Source organism: Callithrix jacchus, chromosome 20 (genome assembly GCF_049354715.1).
Source record: "Callithrix jacchus isolate 240 chromosome 20, calJac240_pri, whole genome shotgun sequence".
In the NCBI taxonomy this organism is placed as follows: Eukaryota; Metazoa; Chordata; class Mammalia; order Primates; family Cebidae; genus Callithrix; species Callithrix jacchus.
The window spans coordinates 27,143,068-27,167,361 of NC_133521.1; the positions used below are offsets into that span (position 1 = coordinate 27,143,068).

At 37.4% G+C, this 24,294-nt stretch overlaps 1 protein-coding gene and 1 pseudogene across 5 annotated transcripts in view; one reads left to right on the top strand and one right to left on the bottom strand.

Moving 5' to 3' along the window:
• NFAT5 (nuclear factor of activated T cells 5) overlaps positions 1-24,294 on the top strand; it is a 126,525-nt gene that overhangs the window by 4,156 nt on the left and 98,075 nt on the right. For 2 of the 4 annotated variants that reach the window (XM_054248481.2, XM_054248482.2), the window contains exon 2: positions 18,980-19,101. The exons of the other annotated variants lie outside the window; for them this stretch is intronic. The gene's annotated coding sequence lies outside the window, so the exon portion shown is untranslated. The remainder of the gene's footprint in view (positions 1-18,979; positions 19,102-24,294) is intronic. 4 annotated transcript variants of the gene reach the window in all.
• On the bottom strand, positions 5,131-6,486 carry LOC100404129 (transforming protein RhoA pseudogene; annotated as a pseudogene). The gene has a single exon (XR_013530119.1). The product of XR_013530119.1 is annotated as a transforming protein RhoA pseudogene (transcript).

Here is a 24,294-nt window from a genome sequence, read left to right on the forward strand (position 1 = left end):
AATTTAAAGTATGGCTACCCTTTTGGAAATAATATATAAAATATAAAATGTATGAGTATCAATTATGTCATGTCTCTTAAAAATGTTTGAGACAGGGTGTCTTAAAAAAGTTGTTTGCATCTGTAATGAAGTATCTAATTTGTGCTACCTTGTTGCTATTTCTTTTTTATTATTGACATTTTAAAGACTATATAAAAGTAGAGAGAATAAAATAATGAACCCCCATATACCCATCACCACAGTTTAGACATTGTCAATCTAATTTTGCTTCTTTTATCCCTTCTCTCCCAATCTGGATTATTTTAAAACAAATATCAAATATCATATCACTTCATACACAAGTATTTCTGTATTACAGTGACTCATTTCTTACATTAATTTTTAATTACTCTATAGTTTGTAAACTATTTCTTGGAATATTTTAGTTTATTTCAGCAAAGTCTCTTGTGACTCTCCTGTCTTCTTTTTTTTTTTTTTTGAGACAGAATCTTTTTACTCTGTCACCAGGCACCAGACTGCAGTGCAGTGGCGCGATCTCGGCTCACTGTGACCTCCGCCTCCTGGGTTTAAGCAATTCTTGTGCCTCATCCTCCTGAGTAGCTGGGACTACAGGTGCACGCCACCATGCCCAGTTAATATTTTTCTGTGTTTTTAGTAGAGACAGGGTTTCACCATGTTGGCCAGGATGGTCTCTTGACCTCGTGATCTGCTTGCCTCGGCCTCCCAAAGTGCTGGGATTACAGGCGTGAGCCACCATGCCTGGCCCTCTCCTGTCCTCTTTTTAAGATAGAGTACTGAAGGAGGCTACTGCTTCTAGTGTATAGTGTATCCTGTAACCTATGTTAAAATTGTAGGCCATGCTGCTAGATTTGAGTTCAAATTGTTGCTCTTGACATTTACTTGTATGGCCTTGGACTAATAACTTAATCTTTTTTGCTTCAATTTTCTAATCTTTAAATGGGTGCAATAATAGTGTCTTATCCTCGGTTGTTGTGAAGATGATTTGAGGCAAATTCATGTAAAGCATTTAATTTAGCATGTAGTAAGTGCTCAATAAATATTAGCTAAAGTTAAACAATTTTAAACAACTAAATAATATTTATAGATTGCTTACTATGTGCCAAGAACTTTACAAATAAGAACTCCTAGCGGGCAGATCACTTGAGGTCAGGAGTTTGAGACCAGTCTGGCAAACATGGTAAAAACCCCATCTCTACTAAAAATACAACAAAAAAATACACCTGTAATCCCAGCTACTCAAGAGGCTGAAGCAGGAGAATCCCTTGAAACCTGGAAGGCAGAGGTTGTGGTGAGCTGAGATCACGCCACTACACTCCACTCCAGCCTGGGTGACAGAGTGAGATAGACAAGACAGAGTGAAACAAACAAACAAGAACTCAGTGAATTCTCTTAACTACTCTTTGAGATGATGATGATTATCCCACTTTAGAGATGAGCAAATGAAGACATAGAGAGGTCCAATAACTCACCCAGAGTGACGAGCCAGTAGAACCAGGTAGTCTCACTTTAGCCTAAGCTCTCAACTACTGTGCTGTGCTAACTCACAATGGTATATAATATCAAGTATTGTCTAGTAATATTTATGTATGGATGTTTTACATCAATAGTCTAGATTTTCATCTATTAATAGTAATTAAAAACTCTGCCCAGAGTGAGGGGAATTTAAGTAATTGGTGTGATATAATTTGTTAATTTTTTAAATAGAATGTACATTTTCCAAATTAAAATTTTTTTTTTTCTATTTTGGAAACAAGGTTGGAAAACATACACTTGGGTATTATTAAACTTTGCAAGTAAATTCAAAATGTCTACTATTCAACAGAGTTGGCATTTAAACCTTCCTATCAAAACAGTGCTAGTCTTTCTGGCAGTCACTTTTTAAATTTAATGTGATGATTGCCTGACAATGGGAAAAGGGTCCTGTCTAATTAATGTTATAATACATGGCCATTAAATGACGTTTCTGATAACCCCATAATTAATATGTGATACTCTTAATAAAGTAAATAAAAATTATGCTGTTACAATTATATTCAAAGTAACTTGTATTAAAAAAAATCCTAATAAAACTATACACTACAGATTTTTACTTTTCAATTCTATTCTTGTATTTTCCTTCTTTAAAGAACGTGGTTTATATATATATATATTTTAAATAAAATGGTTTGCCATTAGTAAGTTCAAATTTGAAGGCTAGAGTTCCTCTTTGTAGTGCCTGGGAAAAAAATTCAGCTGCAGAGAAAAGACACTATTTCTTATACATTCTATAATGAAAACTATTCATTTTGGCAAATGAAAAACTGAGATAGAAATGACACTAACTGAAAGTATCATTCTAGAAATATAGAGATATAAGATGGGAGAAAAATCATAGATAAAACAGGAAAAATAAGAATATAAACAAATTGGAAAGATGGATAAATATAAACAATAGATTTAAAATTTTTAATGATTTTAAAAGCATGAGTTAAGAGATCATATGATGTATCAAATGAAAGAACTGGTTAAATAAGAGCTGAATGCTGATCTGATACAATCTTTTTTTTTTTTTTTTTTTTTTTTTTTTTGAGACAGAGTCTAGCTCTGTTGCCAGGCTGGAGTGCAGTGGCGTGATTTCAGCTCACTGAAACCTCTGCCTCTCAGGTTCAAACAATTCTCCTGCCTTAGCTTCTCGAGTAGCTGGGACTACAGGCACACACCACCACACCAGCTAATTTTTGTATTTTTAGTAGAGATGGAGTTTCACCATGTTGGCCAAGATGGTCTTGATCTCTTGACCTTGTGATCTACCTGCCTTGACCTCCCAAAGTGCTGGGATTACAGGTGTGCCCGGCCACAATCTTTGTTTAAATCAAACATTTAAGACTGGAAGAGTTTTTTTTTTTTTTTAAATAGAGATGGGGTTTCTCCATGTTGGTCAGGCTGGTCTTGAGCTCCCGACCTCAGGTGATCCACCCGCTTTGGCCTCCCAAAGTGCTGGGATTACAAGCATGAGCCACCATTCCCAGCCAAGACTGGAAGATTTTTAAAAGAAAATGTGGGGCCAGGCATGGTGGCTCACATCTGTAATCCCAGCACTTTGGGAGGCCATGGCAGGCAGATCATGAGGTCAAGAGATCAAGATCATCCTGGCCAACATGGTGAAAGCCCGTCTCTAGTAAAAAATACAAAAATTAGCTGGGCGTGGTGGCGTCTGCCTGTAGTCCCAGCTACTAGGGAGGCTGAGGTTCAAGAATTGCTTGAACCCCGGAAGGGGAGATTGCAGTGAGCCGAGATTGAGCCACTGTACTTCAGCCTGGCACCTGACGACAGAGCAAGACTCTGTCTCAAAAAAAAAGAAAAAAGAAAGAAAAAGAAAGAAAATGTGAAATACCACAATGAGGAGAAAATAAGCTATGATTTTTTTTTTCCTACTGCTAATATGTTTGATATGGTACCATACAGAATTATACTTTATAGTGCACAAATGGAAAATCCTAAACATAGTAATAATATTTTATTGACTTTATAGACTATTTCTGATTTATTTCTCTTCCTAGGGTCCTTGTTATATCACAGTTAGACCATAAATGCCTATATTATGTATGAAGATATCTTTTTGGAAAAGGATTTTTTGAAAACATTTGACATGAAAATAATCTATTGGATTATTTTCTTGTTTAGTATTTATCTAATAATCTCTATGGATCCATATCTAGTAAATTAAAAGTATTATGGAAATAATGAAGTTCAAACATGTCAAAAGTCATACCTAGTTCCTCCTAGCTTTTTGTCTTTAGATCCATCTCTCTGATTTCTTACCATCTGTTTTTGTGTCCCTTCCTAAACTCTTCTTTCATTATTTTCACTCAATACTGGAATTCTGTTGCTTATTAAAATAAAAAGATGTAAGTTCATATTCTAATCAGGTGTTTCTTGGCCTGATTTTAATTTATTGTTGAGTTGAATTATTCCAGGAGTCCCCAAAAACTTCAAAATGGTAGTACAGAAAAATATTTCCTAGTGTGATTAGTATTATATATGAAAAACGGCCACTTTTTATATGAAAAAGTTGACTCATCAGATTATATTTTATATTAAGAGTAACAGGTAACTAAAAAAAGTAAATATCAAATTAATCTGAGAGATCAGTTAGGCCTGATTGTTTAGTGGCCTAGGATATAGACTTGTTAACTTCAGAGAGGTAAAAGACATTTTTTCAATAGAAATGTTGCTTATTAATTTATATTATTGTCTTTTCTTGCTGTTGTTAGGATTTCAGGTTACACTAAAAAGAATCCTGTGTCCTCTGTTTGCTTTTGTGTGAATAAAAGTCAAGGTTAAATAAACTAATAGGGTATAAGACTAATGATAATTATGTACTTGAGTGAAAAGATAGAAATTTTCTTTATGGGCTAACTACAGATAATCGATCTAGCTTTCAGATAGAAATAAACCTGATGTTATAATAAAGGATATATATATTTGATGATTTGAACTAAACGTGTTACATGAGAGTTCAGTTATTTTTATTTGTTCTTAATAGCTTTTGAAAAATAGATATTTTTCTCTCTTTTTTTTTTTTTTTGGTTTTTGAGATGGAGTCTTGCTCTGTCGCCTAGGCTGGAGTGCAGTGGCACAATCTTGGCTCACTGTAACCTCTGCCTCCTGGGTTCAAACGATTCTCCCACCAGAGCCTCCCAAGTAGCTGGGAGGGATTACAGGCACGCACCACCATGCACAGCTAATTTTTTGTATTTTTTTTTTCGTAGAGACAGAGTTTCACCATGTTGGCCAGGATGGTCTCAAACTCCTGACCTCAGGCGATCTGTCTGCCTTGGCCTCCCAAAGTGCTGGTATTACAGGCATGAGCCACCGTGCCTGGCCCATTCTCTTTTATTTTTAATATTTATGTAATAAATAGATGATCATCATTATTGCTTCCCAGACATGAATGTTCATCATTCTCATTCAGAAAACATTGCCATTAGTCTTTTACTAAATATGGTGTTTAGTTTTGAAGATGAGAGAAGAACAGAAAAGTTTCTAATAGCTGAGTTGTTGATTATGCTTATATATATATACACACACACACACACACACATATATATATATACATATATATATATATTTTTAAAATTTTCCATCTGACTTTATTTCCAAATACACTTTCTTTTTTAAAAAAACCAATACACTTTCTTTGGGGATGACAAATATCAGTATTAGGAAATCCAATTATACAAAAAAATACTACATCTAGTCTGGGGTAGATATATTTATTTTTGGTAACATACATTAAGTGGCGCTAATTACACAGTAACTATAAGGTAACTAACATGAAACCACAGAACTGTAACTGCCACAGCTGCATGGACTTGGGCTTTTCTGGTTCAGCCCGTTTTCAAAAAACTGCCCACCCCAGAGCTATGCCAACAAAATCTGTTAACGAGTAAAACCCTGAAGTGGTGACTCACCAGAGTACCTTGCAGCTGACAGGTGATAGGCAGGACATGTTAGTTATAAAGTAGTTACAGCCTAATTCACAAAAGTTACCAACTGTTTCTCTTTCTAGAAAGAAGCAAGAAGTTAGGAAATTCCTTGAATTAGTGCCTGGTGTATCAGGTGGGAGTGCAGAGGAGGGATGTTAGAGCAGTGTCAAAAAGACCCTAGTGAGCCAGACAGGTTGGACATCATTAATAATCATAATTGGCTTCTACATGCCGGTAGCAAGATGACTTCTGATTTGTAATCTTAGGTAAATTATAGATAACTGAAAAAGGCCAGTAATCATACACTAAGATTAATAAACAGCACTTGTTCAAAATGAACCGCATAAAGGCTGTGCTTGCAGCAAGGTTTCACAAGACAAGGCACCCAGATTTTTTCTTCCCACGTCTAGCTTGCAGAGCAGCTCTTGTACCCATTTCAAAAACCTCTCTCACTCCATCTTTGGTCTTTGCTGAACACTCCATGTACCCAAAAGCGCCAATCCTGTTTGCCATATCTCTGCCTTCTTCAGGTTTCACAGGTTCCTGCTTCATCTTGGCGAGCTCCCGCCTTGTGTGCTCATCATTCCGAAGATCCTCCTTATTCCCAACCAGGATGATGGGCACGTTGGGACAGAAATGCTTGACTTCCGGGGTCCACTTTTCTGGGATGTTTTCTAAACTATCAGGACTGTTGATGGAAAAACACATCAGGATAACATCAGTGTCTGGGTAGGAGAGGGGCCTCAGGAGATTATAATCTTCCTGTCCAGCTGTGTCCCACAAAGCCAACTCAACCTGTTTTCCATCCACCTCGATATCTGCCACATAGTTCTCAAACACTGTGGGCACATAAGCCTCTGGGAACTGGTCCTTGCTGAAGACTATGAGCGAGGATGTTTTTCCACAGGCTCCATCACCAACAATCACCAGTTTCTTCCGAATGGCAGCCATTGCTCAGGCAACGAATCCGAGTCCTGCCTCTTTGCGCCGGGGACGCCGGTCCGCGAGTCGCAAGCTCGGAGACAAAGACGGGCAGCTTAACACGAGACTGCAGACTCATATATATATATGTATATATATGTATATTATACATATATATATATTATATATATGTATATTATACATATATATACATATATATATGTATATTATACATATATATATTATATATATGTATATTATACATATATATATATATTTTAAAGACAGAGTCTTGCTCTGTCACCTAGGCTGGAGTGCAGTGGCACCATCTTGGCTCACTGCAAAGTCTCCCTCTCGGGTTCAAGCAATTCTCCTGTCTCAGCCTCCCAAGTAGCTGGGACTGCAAGCGTGCACCACCATGGACGGCTAATTTTTATATTTTTTAGTAGAGACGGGATTTTACCATATTGGTCAGGCTGATCTTGAACACTCACCTCGTGATCTGCCCTCCTTGGCCTCCCAAAGTGCTGGGATTACAGGTGTAAGCCACTGCACCTGGCTGATTATGCTTATCTTTATAAAATTAGTTTTATAAGAGGCTGAGGTGGAAGGATCACTTGAGCCTAGGAGGTCAAGGCTGCATTGAGCCGAGATCATGCCACTGCACTCCAGCCTGGATGACAGAGCAAGAACCTCTCTTAAAAATAAATAAATAAATAAATGAAGAAATGAAGAAAAGAAAAAAATTAGTTTTTTTTTTTTTTTTGAGATGGAGCCTTGCACTGTCACCAGGCTGGAGTGCAGTGGCATGATCTCGGCTTACTGCAACCTCCATCTCCCAGGTTCAAGCAATTCTCTTGCCTCAGCCTCCTGAGTAGCTGGGACTACAGGTGCACACCACCACGCCCAGCTAATTTTTGTATTTTTAGTAGAGACAGGGCTTCACCATGTTGGCCAGGATGGTCTCGAGCTCTTGACCTCATGATCCACCTGCCTCAGCCTCCCGAAGTGCTGGGATTACAGGTGTGAGCCCCCGTGCCTGGCCTAAAAATTAGTTTTAATTTTAAAAATCTACTTGAAGCAATCTTTGGGGGACACGCTAGTCAAAAGAATAAATTCAGTATTAGTAATAATTAAAAACCTTTTTTGGGCAATTTGTATGTCAAGCAGTTTATGTATAACAGCATTTTAAATATATTTTTCACATTTAAGTCTTAGAAAAATCCTATGATGTAGTACCATCGTCCTTATTTCATAAATGAGCAAACTGAGGTACAGAGGGATTCACTAATACTCCCAAGGGCACAAATCTAGTAGATGAGGCTGGAATTTGAACTTCACCAGTTTTACCCCAGAGTTGTACGATTATACTGACTGTCTTACAGTATAATTTACAGAAATGTGTAAAGAATGTGATTATGACCCTTTGAGGAAGATTTTAACACTCAAAATTAGCAAATCATTGCCTGGCTTTGGTGAGTGTCTTTAAGATTTAGATGAAGCAGATGGCTGATCAAAACACTTATGTTGGCTTAGCTCAGTGGTTCATGCCTGTAATCCCAGAACTTTGGGAGGCTGAGGTGGGCAGATCACTTGACCTCAGGAGTTCGAAATCAGCCTGGGCAACATGGTGAAACCCTGTCTCTACAAAAAAAAAAAAAAAAAAAAAAAAAGCTGGGCATGGTGACCCGTGCCTAAAGTCCCAACTACTTGTGAGGCAGGCTGAGGCAGGAGGATCACCTGAGCCCAAGGGTCAAGAAACAATTCTGTCTTGGCTGATGATGGGACTTAGAACTAAAAAGTAGGAGAAGGCTAAGCGGAAGCCACCACCTAAGAATTACTTTAGAAATGAAGGTGCCACGGGGCTCTTGATTTCTTTGGCAGTAGTTTTATGGAAGCATGGATGCCATTGTTCCCTATTTCTGCTAGTATATTTCAGAGACAAAGTAAATTCTAGAAGAGATGAACAACAGAAGAAATAGTACTAATGTGAGCTATATGAATAGTGGTATTTTACATAGAGTCCTTATTAATTTACTTTGATTCTTTCCGTTTTGTCTTTTTTAATCTGTCCCTATCACCCCATGCATCTATTTTCTTATGATAGTCTATACATTTTATTGTTCTGCTATCGCATCTTGTATCCTTTCTCTAGTTCCCTTCTTTTAAAAAACCTCTGTAAAGGAGATTTGCTATTGTAAATTGTAGTTTAGAAGTTAACCCTCCCCCTGTAGTTTAGTTTCTTCTAATAAACTGTAAGCACCATGGGCCAGGACCTATGTGTAAATTCATCTTGAGTGAATGAATAAACAACAGTATTATGGCTAAGTAACCTATACTTGCACATATATATATGAAAAAGCTATACTTGGCTATATTACAGAATAATATAGCAATCTATAAAAGAACAAAAAATTTATTACCTTTATACCCAGTTTTAAAAATACTGTATTACCTTTTAGAAGGTTGTGGTTATTGAACAATATCAAAAAGGTAAAGAGTGCATTGGAACCAAATCATTTTCTGAGAGCTAAAAAAAAAAAAAAAAAAAAGAATACGGTAAAGAGTACACACACAGTATAGACCCATTTATATGAAATTCTTTAGAAGACAAACTAATCTATAGTAAGAAAAAGCAGATCAGTAGTTCCCTGGGGCTGGAGTGGGCAGGATTAACTACAGAGGAGCAAAAGGTAGCTTTACCAAATGATTGAAATGTTCTCTGTCTTGACCATGGTGATTACACAAACATATATACTTTTAAAAAAACTCATGGAACATTTAAAATGGGTGCAATTCTATACCTCTATAAAGGGTATGTTTTATATATATTCTGCCACTGCACTCCAGCCTGGGCAACAGAAGAAATAGTACTGATGTGACCTATATGAATAATGATATTTTGCTATTTTGGGAGGCTGAGGTGGGAGGATCACTTGAACCCAGTAGGTAGAGGATGCAGTGAGCAGAGATTGTGCCACTGTACTCCAGCCTGGGTGACAGTGTGAGACCCTGTTTCAAAAAAAAAAGATTTTTTTTTCACTTGTACTGAACCATGTACAGACTTCTTTTCTTGTTGTTATTCCCTAAATGATGCAGTATAAAAACTATTTATGTAACACTTAATGTTGTATTAGGTATAAGTAATCTAGAGATGATTTGAAGTATATAGGAGGATGTGCATAGATGATATGCAAATAAAAAACCATTTTATATTAGGGACTTGAACATCTGAAAATTTTGTGGGAAGTCTTGCAGCCTATCTCCAACGGATACCAAAGGATGACTATACTCTGATACATAATTTCTATAGTTAAGCATAAAGATAAAAACAGAATATGCATTTTTGGTTCCTTACAAGCGAGTAGTATCTTGTGCTTAACTATGTATTATAAATACTAATGTTGTATAAAATTCAAATATGCATGTAATCATATGTACTGTATTCTGTATAGCTAGTTTGAGACAGGCATTAAAATGTTTTTATTAGCAATGTAATAGAACACTTAAATATTTGTTGGTAGAAGACTGATTACACAACTCAAATTATTTGTTTGAATTGAAGTTTTCATTACAGTCATCTAAGTCAATAAAACATGTGTTTAAATGTCTTATGGCAATGACCATAAGCCAAACGTAGACTTAATTTAACAAATAGCTATTCTTTACAATGGAGTTGTGAATTTGTTAATGTTTTTCTTTTCTCCAGTTTTTAAGTTACAGCTTACTTGTTGGATTGCTATCATGAAACACAGAAACACAGATTTTTCTTGAAAAAAATACTACTGTAAACTGGAATGAATGATAAAATATTGTTTCCAAATGTCAGTATTCAACTTATAAGCACCTTGATAATTGACATTTGTAAGAACTTTAGAAATACTATAAAAGTGTCATCTGAATAAGTTTTAATAAAATTATATTGTGAACTGGAATGAATGATAAAATATTGTTTCCAAATGTCAGTATTCAACTTATAAACACCTTGATAATTGACATTTGTAAGAACTTTAGAAATACTATAAAAGTGTCATCTGAATAAGTTTTAATAAAATTATATTGTGAACTCCAAGACATTTTTTTGTATTCTTTTTTGTATTTGTTATTAAATCATATTCTCTAGAATATTGGAGTAGGGTGAATGGATAGGAAAATAAACACAGATGGAATTTTATAATTATTTTTAAAGAACTTTTGGTTTTCTTAGTTAATTTTCACCCATAATACTGAGTACAGAATGATAATTTATGTGTATTATTTGAATTATAGATGCATTAGATAAAATGACTAATTCCTTAAAAAATTATTGCTTTTTTTAAAAACTAGGTAATTAAGTAGTTGAAATATAGAATGTCATTAGTTAAATTACCACTCTATTACAGTAAATACAAATAACATGTTTACAATGTAAATGATGGTAAATAAAAACTAAAAAAACACTTCCTTAAAAGTGTTTTTTAACCAAACTTCACAAGGATGGATAGAATTAACACTATAAATTCTGCACAGAAAAAGAATGAGTGCATACTAAATTGAGAACAGATGCACAGAAGAGCCATTTTTAGAAATTAAAAATGGTAAAGATAATAGGCAGATCAAAAGTCCCACATATTTATCAGTGTTGTAAAGAAAAACCCAATTCAAAAATGTGCATTACTAATTGGCTGTGTGATTTTTTTTAGGCAAGTTACTTAACTTTTCTGTGAGTCTGTTCTTTTGTAAAATGGAGATACTAGACTTACAGAACTGTAACCAGGATTAGATAAGTTAATATTTCTGAAGCATTTGGCATACACATAGTAAGTACTATATGAGTGCTTGTTAAATAAGCAGAATAAAAGTATGTATCCAGAGGAAAATTACTTGGCAAACATACTTAATCAGAATGTAGCAAGAAACCAGGATTTTATTAGCATAAGCTTCTGAACAACACAAGTGTTGCTAAATTTACATATTAAAAGTTCAGGGTGGCTCATGTCTGTAATCCTAGCACTTTGAGAGGCTGAGATGGGCGGATCAGTTGAGGTCAGGAGTTCGAAACCAGCCTGGCCAATACGGTGAAACCCTGCCTCTACTAAAAAATACAAGTAAGTAGCTGGGCGTGGTGGTGTGTGCCTGTAGTCCTAGCTACTTGAGAGGCTGAGGCAGAGGTTGCTGTGAGCCAAGATCTTACTACTGCACTCGAGCCTGGCCAACAAGAGCAAAACTCCATCTTAAAAAAAAAAGTTAGGCATTCATAGCATTATGTTGCCGCGGGTTTGTTTTCCTAATTTAAACTTAGCACTTGCTTAAAAATTCTTTGTTAGTATCCACAGGCTTTAGGATGAAATCCAAGTTATTAAAATCTGGGTCCTGATTATATTTCTTTAAAAAAATTGAGAAAAAATTCATATAACGAAGTTCAGTTTTTTTGTTTCTTTCTTTTGTTTTTGAGACAGGGCCTCACTCTGTGGCCCAGGCTGGAATGCAGTGGCACAATTTCGGCTCACTGCAACTTCTGCCTCCTGGGTTCAAGTGATTCTCATGCCTCAGCCACCTGAGTAGCTGGGACTACAGGAGCACACCACCATGTCAGGCTAATTTTTTGTATTTTTAGTAGAGATGGGGTTTTGTTATGTTCGAAAGGGTGGTCTTGAACTCCTGATCTCAAGTAATCCTCCTGCCTCGGCCTCCCAAAGTGCTGGAATTACAGGCATGAGCTGCTGCACCCAGCTAAAGTTCATCATTTTAACCATTTTAAAGTGTGCAATTTAGTGGTTTTTAGTATATTCACAATGTGGTGCAACTATCATCTTTATCACATTCTAGAACATTTTTATTCCCAGAGAAACTTCTTACCCATTAGGTAGTCATTCTCTTTCATGCTACTAAGACATACCTGAAAAAAACAAAAACAAAAAAATATAAAAGTAGTCATTCTCCATTTGTCCTTTCCTCAGGCCCTGGCAACCATTTATTAACTTTCTGCTTCTATGGATTTGCCTGATTCTAGACATTTCATGTAAAAGGAATTCTGTAATATGTGGTCTTTAGAGACTAGCTTGTTTCACTTAGCATAATATTTTCAAGTTCCTTCATGTTGTAGTATGCATCAGTAATTCATTCCTTTTTTATTGCACAATAGTATTTCATTTTATGAATATACCACATTTTGTTCATTCATTAGTTGATGGACATTTGTGTCATTTGCACATTTTGACTGTCATGAACAGTGCTGCTGTGAACATGTAAAGTTTTTGTATAGATGTTTTCATTTCTCTTGGGTCTGTCTATATGTAGGAGTAGAATTACTGGGTCATATGTTAACCCTATATTTAACTTTTTAAGAAACTGCCCAACTGCTTTCCATGATAGCGGCACCATTTTTTCATTCTCACCAGCAGTGTATGAGGGTTCTGATTTTTTCACATTTTTGCCACTACTTATCTGTCTTTTTAATAAAGCCATCCTAGTGGGTATGAATTGGTATTTCTTGTGATTTTGAGTTAATTTCAGTGATGACTAATGATATTGAGCATCTTTTCAAGTCATTAATAGACAGTAGTATCTTTGGAGAAAGGCCTATTCAAGGGTCTTGTGAACTTTTTATGATTAAAAAATCTTAAATGACAAATAAAAATTAATATGTTTATCATGTACAACATGTTTTGAAATACATATTCATTGGCTAATTTGAGCTAATTAACATATGCATTAACTTTTTTGGTGAGAACACTTAAAATATATTTTCTTAGGAATTTTCAAGAATGTCATACATTATTATTAATTTTTCTCACTTTAAAATTGGGTTATTAGGCCAGGTGCAATGGCTCAGGCCTGTAATCCCAGCACTTTGGGAGGCCAAGGAAGGTGGATCCCTTGAGGTCAGGAGTTCAAGACTAGGCTGGCCAACAGGGTGAAACCCTGTTTGTACTAAAAATACAAAAATTAGCTGGATGTGGTGGTACATGCCTGTAATCCCAGCTGCTCAGGAGGCTGAGGCAGGAGAATTGATTGAACCCAGGAGGTGGAGGTTGCAGTGAGCCGAGATCATGTACCTGCACTCCAGCCTGGGTGACAGAGTGAGACTCTGTCTCAAATTAATTAATTAATTAATTAAATTAGGTTATTTGCCTTCTTATTCTTGAATTATAAGAGTTTTCATATATCCTGGATTTAAGTCTCTTATCAGATTGGATTTGCAAAAATTTTCTCCCATTCTGTGTGTTGGCTTCACATTCTTGGTAGTAGTATTTGATGCACAAGTATTTTAATTTTGATAAAAGCCAATTTATTTTTTCTTTTGTTGCTCATGCTTTGGTGTCATATTTTAAAAACTATTGCCTAGCTCAGGGTCACAGAGGTATACTTTTGTTTTTTTCTAAGAACTTTATAATTTTAGCTCTTACATTTAGGTCTTTGATCCATTTTGAGCTAATTTTATATATTGTGTGAGGTAAGAGTCCAACAGCTTCATTGTTCTGCATTTGCATATCTAGTTGCCTAAGCACTATTTGTTGACAAGACTTGTTTCCCCATTGAATGGTCTTGGCACTCTTGTCAGAAATTAATTGGGCATAGATGTATGGGTTATTTTTGTTTTTTCTTCTGAACTCTCAGTTCTATTCCATTTATATATCTATTCTGTGTCAATGTCATATTGTCTTGATTACTGTAGCTTTGTAGAAGTTTTGAAATTAGGAATTGTGAGCCTTTCAACTTTTTTTCTTCTTTTATAGGATTGTTTCAGCTAATGTCCCATGAATTTCTAAATAAATTTTAGGAATAGCTTCTCAGTTTCTGCAAAGAAGTCAGCTGTGATTTTAATAAGAATGGTGTTGAATCTGTAGGCTAATCTGAGGAGTATTACCATCTTAATAATATTAAATCTTTTTGTCCATGAACATGGGATATCTTTTTATGTTTTTTGGATCTTTATTTCAACACTTCTTTAAAAAATTTATTTATAAGTATTCCATCTTTTTAAATGGAATTTTAAAAGTGAGTGTTAATCATGGAAATAATTTGAAAAAACGTTTGTCAAAATTTAAGAAAGCTTTTATATTTATTATTTTCTTTTTTTAAGGGATGGGGTCTCATTCTGTCATCCTGGCTGCTGGAGTGCAGTGGGATGAGCATGAATCACTGTAGCCTTGAACTCCTGGGCTAAAACTCCTGCCTCAGCCTCCTGAGTAGCTGGGACTACTCAGTGTTCACAGGTGCATGACACCACACCCAGCTAATTTAAAAAAATTGTAGGCCTGGCATGGTGGCTCAAGCCTGTAATCTGAGCACTTTGGGAGGCTGAGGCGGGTGGATCGTGAGGTCAAGAGATTGAGATCATCCTGGTCAACATGGTGAAACCCTGTCTCTACTAAAAATACAATAAATTAGCTGGACATGGTGGTGCGCACGTACCTGTAATCCGAGCTACTCAGGAGGCTGAGGCAGGAGAATTGCCTGAACCCAGGAGGCGGAGGTTGTGGTGAGCCGAGATCGCGCCATTGTACTCCAGCCTGGGTAACGAGTGAAACTCCGTCTCAAAAAAAAAAAAAATTGTAGAGACGGGTTCTTGCTATGTTGCCCAGGCTGATCTTGAACTCTTTCCTCAAGTGATCCTCCCATCTCATTCTTCCAAAGTGCTGGGAATACAGGCATGAACCTCCAGGCCCAGCAGAGCTTTTGTATTTAAATACAAGATTATGCATGTGTTCAGGAAAAGAAACCTAGGATGTGATAAAATCTGTAAAATATCAGAATCAGTCATAGAAGTAAAGCTGCAGTAAACCATAAAGTACATCTGATGAAGTCCAGTTTTGCTTAAATAGTCATACTGGATGGTAAGGTTCTTAAGGGCATTTACTATACCTCCTATTTTTGTAACACCTGGCACAAGTGTTTTGTATTAGAAAGGTTCTTGATATTTATTGAATGAATGAGTGAATGAATGCTACATTGGGAAAAGAAGGAAGGGTTTCGGAAGTTTGAGGATTGTGCACTAGTTACAGGCAACCATATAGCAGATTTCAATTGGAATAATAATTGCGTTAAAATAACTACAAATGGGAAACTAGGCCTTTGAAGAATTGGGACTGGTTGCAGTGGCTCACACCTGTAATCCTAGCACTTGGGGAGGCTGAGGCAGATGGACCACTCACTTGAGGTCAAGAGTTCGAGACCAGCCTAGCCAACATGGTGAAACCCCATCTCTACTAAAAATACAAAAAAATTAGCAGAGTGTAGTAGGGTCCGCCTCTAATCCCAGCTACTTGGGAGGTTGAGGCAGGAGAATCACTTGAACCCTGAAGGTGGAGGTTTCAGTGAGCTGAGATTGTGCCACTGCACTCCAGCTTGGAAGCTGGGAGACAGAGCAAGACTCTGTCTAAAAAAAAAAAGAAAGAAAGAAAGAAAGAAAGAAAAAAAAAAAAAAAAGCCCGGGGTGGTGGCTTATGCCTGTAATCTCAGCACTTTGGGAGGTCGAGGCCAACAGATCACCTGAGGTTGGGAGTTCGAGACCAGCCAGACCAACATGGAGATACCCTGTCTCTACTAAAAATACAAAATTAGCCGAGCGTGGTGGCACATGCTTGCAATCCCAGCTGCTTGAGAGGCTGAGGAAGGAGAATCGCTTGAACCCAGGAGGCGGAGGTTGCGGTGAGCCGAGATTGCACCATTGCACTCCAGCCTGGCCAACAAGAGTGAAACTCCGTCTCAAAAAAAAAAAAAAAAAAAAAGTGGAACTATTTTATCTGTAAAGATAAGAATTTAGATAAATAAGATGAAAATTGAGGTGGATTTGTTCTCTCTCTGTGTCTCTCTCTTTCTCTCTTTTTTTTTTTGAGTAAGTCTCACTATGTCATCTAGAGTGCAGTGGAGTGAGTAAAGTGCAGTGGTGCAATCTCTGCTCACTGCAGCCTCCGCCTCCCAGGTTCGAACCATTCTCCTGCCTCAGCTTCCCAACCAGCTGGGAATGCAGGCGCATGTCATGATGGCTGGATAATTTTTTTAATTTTTAGTAGAGACAAGGTTTCACCATGTTGGCCAGGCTGGTCTCAAATTCCTCACCTCAAATGATGTGCCTGCTTTGGCCTCCCAAAGTGCTGGGATTACAGGTATGAGCCACCATGCCCAGCCATTGAAAATTGAGGTGGATTTGTTCTCTAAATCCAGAATACTCTAATCAGGAAGTTGTCTTGGAGCTTGCAAGAGGCAGCTTTAGGGCAAAATGTGTAACTATGTAATATAGTGAGCAACCGTTCTCATAGGGAACTTTGTATCTCTAACATGTTACAGACTGAAATAACAGACTCTAGATTGGTTAAATTAATAGGTAATAGGACTGTCAAGAATAATTGCAAAAACTAGAAATATGACCTTAGTCTTATGGCACAGAAAACACCTAGTGTCTTTATCCTATATGAGAAAACATAATATTTCCCAGCAGTACTTTCTCCCCCTTGTCTTTGTTTGGGAGGATTATTTTTTAAGGGTGAGTCTTAATTAAAAATGTTATTTAAAAGCCTGTGCCCCACAGAACGCAATGTAACAAGTTAACATGAGGTGATTGTAGAATTGGAAATAGGCTGGGCGAGATGGCTCACACCGGTAATCCCAGCACTTTGGGAGGCTGAGATGAGTGGAATATGTGAGGCCAGTAGTTGGAGACCAGCCTGGCCAACATGGTGAAAAGTTGTCTCTACTAAAAATACAAAAATTAGCAGGGCATGTTGGCCCACGCCTGTAATCCCAGCATTTTGGGAGGCCAAGGTGGTATAATTGTTTGACCCCAGGAGTTTGAGACCAGCGTGGGCAGTATAGTGAGATCTCACCTCTACAAAAAATAAAATTAGCTGGGCATGGTGGCATGCACCTATAGTCCCAACTACTCAGGTGGCTCAGGTGGGAGGATCCCTTGAAACCAGGATGTTAAGGCTCTGTGAACTATGATTGTACCACTCCTCCAGCCTGGGTGACAGAGTAAGAAAAATAAAATTTTTCCCGTCTCAAAAATAAAATTTATTTTGGTGATGGATACCCAACTGTGACTATGCTAAAAGCCATTGAATTGTGTGCTTTAAGTAGGTAAATTGTATGATATGTGAATTATATCAATAAAATATGTGTATGTACACACATATGCACACATATAAATGGACAGTTTAAACAGTTGGCAAGTGCTGTCAAAACAGTATAGAATTTATGTTTTTTTTGATTTGTTTTTTTTTTTTGAGATAGAGTCTTGCTCAGTGGCCTGGTTGGAGTGCAGTAATGTAGTCTCGGCTCACTGTAACCTCCACTTCCCAGGTTCAAGTGATTCTCCTGCCTTAGCCTCTGAGTAGCTGGGACTACAGGTGCGCACCACCACACCCAGCTAATTTTTTAGTATTTTTAGTAGACATGGGATTTCACCATGTTGGCCAGGATGGTCTCGTTCTCCTGACCTTGTCATCTGCCCACCTCAGCCTCCCAAAGTGCTAGGATTACAGGTGTGAATCACTGCACCTACCCCCAATTTTTTTTTTTAATTGTGTGGGGCTGTCTCTCATAAAATTAGCTTTCCACATGCATTGCTGGTGGGGAATGTAAAGTGGTGCAGCTGTTGCGAAAAAACAAGTGGTTCCCCCCCAAAAAGTAAACATAGAATTATATGATCCACCAATTCCACTCATAGGTATATACCCCAAAGAATTGAAGGCAGGAACTCAAACAGATATGTGTGCCCTAATGTTTCTAGCAGCATTATTTACAGTAGCCAAAAGATGGAAACAACCCAGGGGTCTATCAGCAGATGAATGGATAAATTCCAAAATGTGGTATATAAATACAAGGGAATATTATTCACCCTTGAGAAGGAATGAAATTCTGTTACATGCCACAGTATGAGTGAACCTTGAAAATATATCCAAATTGAAATAAGCCAGACAGAAAAGGACAAATATTGTATGATTCCATTTACATCACATAACTAGCTACATGAGAAACTTAGAAGAGGCAGAGATAGAAAGTGGAATATTGGTTACCAGGAGCTGGCAGTAGGGGAGGAATGGGGAGCTATAGTTAAATGGGTACAGCTTGTTTGGAGTAATGAGAAAGTTCTGAAAATGAATAATGGTAATGGTTGCACAATGTCGTGCATAGATTTAATGCCACTGAATTGTGCACTTAAAAATAGTTAAAATGGTAAATTATATGTATCATTTACTGCAATTAAAAATGTGTTCAAAAAACAAGTTTTTAAGAGTCAGATGCACTATTTTTTGTAAAGTTAGTGAGATGTGATTGTGTGGTATGTGGAAAGGAGAATATTTTCATTTTTGCATTTGACAGACTGTAGTGTTTTAGTTGTCTGTCATTTGTGGTTTTCTTCCTTCTGTTTTTGAAGAGTGTAAATTTCTGTTACTTTCTATTTGGGACCCCAAATCTTTAGCTTTAGATGTAAATGAGATGACCTAAATACCCTATGTTACATCATTGATAATCAAAAACTAAATTTTGATAAGCCAGACTACACTACAGATTACTTTGTGAAAAATTCTTGAAGCACATACATATTAACCTCATTTAGATTGGAATTTTTTGGTTTTTTGTAGACGGAGTCTCACTGTGTTGCCCAGGCTGGAGGGCAGTGGTGCGATCTTGGCTCACTGTAACCCCCACCTCCCAGGTTCAAGCGATTCATCTGCCTCAGCCTCCCAAGTAGCTGGGATTACAGGTACCCCACCACCATGCCTGGCTAATTTTTGTGTTTTTAGTAGAGATGGGGTTTCACAAGGTTGGCTAGGCTGGTCTTGAACTCCTGTGACCTTAGGTGATCTGCCTGCTTCAGCCTCCCAAAGTGCTGAAATTACAGGCATGGGTCATTGTGCCTGGCCTCGATTGGAACATTTTTTTGACTTCTAATATGCTTGGTTGATTCATTTTGTTGATTTCTGGAAAGCAAATGTTTATATTTAATAGTAGCAATAGCATTGCAGTTTTCTAGTAAATGTCACAGAATTATGGCAGTGAGCCAGGAAGAAGAAAAGCTGTATTAGTGAAATAATGCATACTTTTATACCTATGGAAACTGTAAACCCTACTAAGTCTCATAAAGGTATTCTCTTGGTATTTGTATTATTAATTGGACATTGGTAAGGGTTCATGAGGACCCTAAATAATGGCTAGATTAAATCTAGGTATAATTGTATTCATCAAAGGGCCTGGATAAAGGCACTGTTAAGTAGTTTGGTATTTGTTTTGTGTGAATATTAAAGTGCTTATTTTTCTTTAATTTCACTTTTTGTTTTGTTTTGTTTTTTTGCGACGGAGTCTTGCTCTGTCACCTAGGCTGGACTGCAGTGGCATGACCTCTGCTCACTGCAACCTCTGCCCCGTGTTTAATCAATTCTGCTGCCTCAGCCTCCCGAGTAGCTGGGATTACAGGCACCTGCCACCGTGCCGGGGTCATTTTTGTATTTTTAATACAGACAGGATTTCTCTATGTTGGCCAGACTGGTCTTGAACTCCTGACCTGAAGTGGTCTACCCACCTCAGCCTCCCAAAGTGCTGTGATTACAGGCGTGAGCCACCACACCCGGCCACATAACTAGTGCTTTCACCAAGTAGTAATTTTGTGGTAAATAACCTGACTAGCATATTAGCTTAATATTTTCCCTAATTATAAAAACCAGCTAACTCCTGGGAGTACTTAAGACAAGGTCTGTAATCAGTTTTACCTATATTCATTTGGTGAAATTAATGGGCTGTTTGGGGTGCCACGCTTCAGAAGAGATTATTGCTAATCCTAAAAATATAAAGGTAATTTAGAGCCAGAAAGATAGGTGCTGAGTAATTGTGCTCTTACTGCACTTGTTTACTTATTTGTGTGTCAATTTAAAAGTGCATTTCCCATTATATTTAGATATGTCTTGTTCTGTTATTTTTCTGTACTAGAAAGTACTTCAAACTGCTAGGGTACTTACCAGAATTATCAACTACTAACTAGCATAGAAACAAACTGTGTTTTGGAATTTCCCATATCAATATATTTAGAAGAGACATTTAGCAATCCTTTGTTATATGAGTAAAATGAAACAAAAGAAGTGAACCATGAGAGGCGGACTCTTTTGGAAAAATCATTTTAGTTTGGAACCTATAATATTGCCTAGAAGAGAGAGCCCATCCATGTGGAAATCCCAGATTAGAGGGAAGTTTATGAAGAAAAGACTTTTCCATGTAGAATGATTTGAATATTGACCATGGTCTAGTTTTAGAACAAAAAAAGACCAGGAGGTTACATGCAGGGGGACCTTCTCAGTGTTGGATCCTCCCCTTTTCCTACTTCTTTTTTTTTTTGAGATGAAGTTTTGCTCTTGTTGCCCAGGCTGGAGTGCAATGGCGCTATCTCAGCTCATTGCAACGTCTGCCTCCTGGGTTCAAGCAATTCTCCTGCCTCAGCCTCCCGAGTAGCTGGGATCACAGGTATTTAGATACAGCTCTTCGTAACAGAACTGGATGATGTGTCCTGTGAGAAAAATACCATTTTAGCAATCCAAATGTGGATGTGCTATATAATAAGATAGATAATTTTTAAATGATAATAAACCTCAACTCAGAAACTCAAAGGATAAAATTTGATAAAAATAAGAGGGCAAAAAAATTTTAGTGGTTAAAATAGAGTAGAAAGCAATAGCCCTAAGTTTTACATTTGATTAAGGTTAAATAGAAACTTTAGGTTGCAGTATCTACCTCAGGATGATTCAGATCACTTTGAGTCTTTAAGGTATGGCTCTAGAATTCTAAACTCAGGAATTAAAGAGAAGTCCTCATATTTTTTTGCTAAGCTACAAGGAGTTATTTTTCTTGAAATATAAGGGTTTTTTTTTGTTTTTTTAGGGAGGGAAGGAGGAAGGGAGGAAGGCAGGAAGGGAGGGAAGGAGGAAGGGAGTGAGGAAGGAAGGGATGAAGGAAGGGAGGGAGGAAGGGGGGCAGAGAGAGGGAGGGAGGGAGGGAAGGGAAGGAATGAATTCAAGCAATGAGAGAGACATTGCCGACCTGGATCTAGAGGTTTACAAGTTGATCTCTTTTTTTGAGAGAAGGAAAGGAAAAAAAAAATGAGTAAAGGAGAGAAAGAAAGAGAAAGAGAGGGAGGGAGGGTGAACGGAAATATTGCTTTATTCTGAAAAAAAAAAAAAAAAGGGTATTAATAATGGCCAATCAATGTTTCATTTAAACCTATGAGTAGGTGTGATGTGGTATGACAAGAATGTATATTTTATGTATTTGAAGTGGAGAGCTCTATAAATATTTATTAAGTTTACTTGTTCTGGATCTGAGTTCGAGTCCTTGATATCCTTATTAATTTTCTGTCTCATTGAATCTAAGTCTCTATGTATCTGGGTGTTAGGATCGTTAGCTCTTGTTGTTGTATTGATCCTTTTACCACGATATCTTTGTTGCTTTAAAATCTATTTTATCTGCTACGAGAATTGCAACTCCTGCTTTTTATTTATTTATTTATTTATTTTTTCTCTCCATTTGGTTGGTAAATCTTTCTCCATTCCTTTGTTTTGAGTCTTTGTGTATCCTTGCATGTGAAACAGGTCTGGATGTAACATGCCGTTGGGTTTTGGCTGTGTCTTTTGTTGGGGGATTTAGTCAATTTAAATTTAGGGTTACTGCCATTTGATGTTAACTGGCTGTTTGATCCATTCGTTGATGAAAATTCTTCTTTATGTTGGTGCTCTTTACTTTTTGGTATATTTTTAGTAAGGCTGATACTGGTTGTTTCTTTCTGTGTGTAATGCCTCTTTCAGAAGCTCTTGTAAAGCAGGCCTGGTGGTAATACAATCTCTGAGTACTTGCTTGCTCATAAAAGATTTTATTTTTCCTTCAGTTGTGAAGCTTAGTTTGGCTGGATATGAAATTCTGGGCTGAAGGTTCTGTTCTTTGAGGATGTTGAATATTGGCCCCCACTCTCTTCTGGCTTGTAGAGTTTCTGCTGAGAGATCTGCTGTAAGTCTGATAGGCTTGCCTTTGTGGGTAACCTGACCTTTCTCTCTGGCTGCCCTTAGTATTTTCTCCTTCATTTCGACCCTGGTGAATCTAACGATTATGTGCCTTGGGGTTGCTCTTCGTGACGAATATCTTTGTGGTGTTCTCTGTATTACCTGGGGTTGAATATTGACCTGCTTTGCTAGTTCAGGAAAATTTTCCTGAATAATATCCTGAAGGGTATTTTCCATCTTGGATTCATTCTCTCCGTTGCATTCAGGTACACCTATCAAACGTAAATTTGGTCTTTTCACATAGTCCCACATTTCTTGGAGACTTTGCTCATTCCTTTTTATCCTTTTATCCCTAATCTTGTCTTCTTGTTTTCTTTCATTAAGTTGAACTTTGACCTCTGTTATCCTTTCTTCTGCTTGAACAATTCGAGTGTTTAAACCTGTGCATACTTCTCGGAGTTCCTGTATTGTATTCTTCAGTTCCATTAATTCACTTATATTCCTCTCTAAGTTGTCTATTCTCAATAGAATTTTGCTATGGTATGCAACAAAGTTGTTTCCAAATAATTTTAGGTTTGGATATTTAAAATAGTATTAAAAAAACTGTATTAGTTAAAGTTCAGGATTTTTTGCATAAAAGTGATTTACAATATAGGGCAGTTCTAGTTCTTTGATTATATTGTTAAAATAAGACTCAGTTGAATTTAAGTTAGTAAATACTGGAAAAATTGTTATTCATAGCTACTTTGTCTCAGGTTAAATAATTATAAGGAGAAAATTAATTCTGAAGTGGTTTAAACCAAATCATGTTTTAAATTTAGTGTTACATAAATTTCAGGTTGTGTTCTATGTCTTTTTCTGGCTCCCCACCCCACCTCAGCCAGTTTAGTTGTTCAGGATAGGGAGACTTGTTCCATATATTTATTTTTCAGTGTTGCTGAACATATTTTTTAAATGGCTACCTTTCTTGCGTACAGCGTTATGGGATTCCCTGCCCCATCTGGGGTAGAGTGTTGTGGGATTAGAGTGGGATAAGAGATAAAGGGGAATCTTTCAGGTCTTCTAACTCAAATCACCAGAAATTTAGGCATGATCTGGGCCTTAATGTGTGAGAGGCTGTATCATTTTGTATCTCAAATTGTATTTTCTTTGTTTTTGAGACTGAGTCTCGCTCTGTCACCCAGGCTGGAATGCAGTGGCACAATCTTAGCTCACTGCAACCTTTGTCTTCTGGGTTCAAGCAGTTCTCCTGCCCCAGTCTCCCTAGTAGCTGGGATTACAGGTATGTGCCACCACGCCCAGCTAATTTTTGTATTTTTAGAAGAGAAGGGGTTTTACCGTGTTAACCAGGCTGTTCTCAAACTCCTGACCTCAGGTGAACGGCCTGCTTTGGCCTCCCAAAGTGCTGAGATTAAAGGCATGAGCCACTGTGCCTGACCACAGATTGTATTTTCTCTAACTTCTAGTTGATATGAAAACATTATTGAAGGGTTTGTTTTTGTTTTCCCTAAGACGTAGTTTCATTCTTGTTCCCCAGGCTGGAGTACAATGGCAAGGTCTTGGCTCACTGCAACCTCTACCTCTGGGGTTCAAGCAATTCTCCTGCCTCAGCCTCTCAAGTAGCTGGAATTACAGGTGGCTGCCACCACAACCGACTAATTTGTTTGTAATTTTAGTAGAGACAGGGTTTCACCGTATTGGCCGGGCTGGTCTTAAACTCCTGACCTCAGGTGATCCACCAGCCTGCCTCAGCCTCCCAAACTGCTGGGATTGCAGGCATGAGCTAAAGTGTTTTTATAGGTGGAAACTAAGGTAATATTGTAAGCTTTCAAGTCATCCTTGTACAAAATGACCCACTTAAGATCTTGCTCCTGTTCAGTCCTAAAATCAGGACTGGAGTTGGTGCTCCTTAAAGTTGT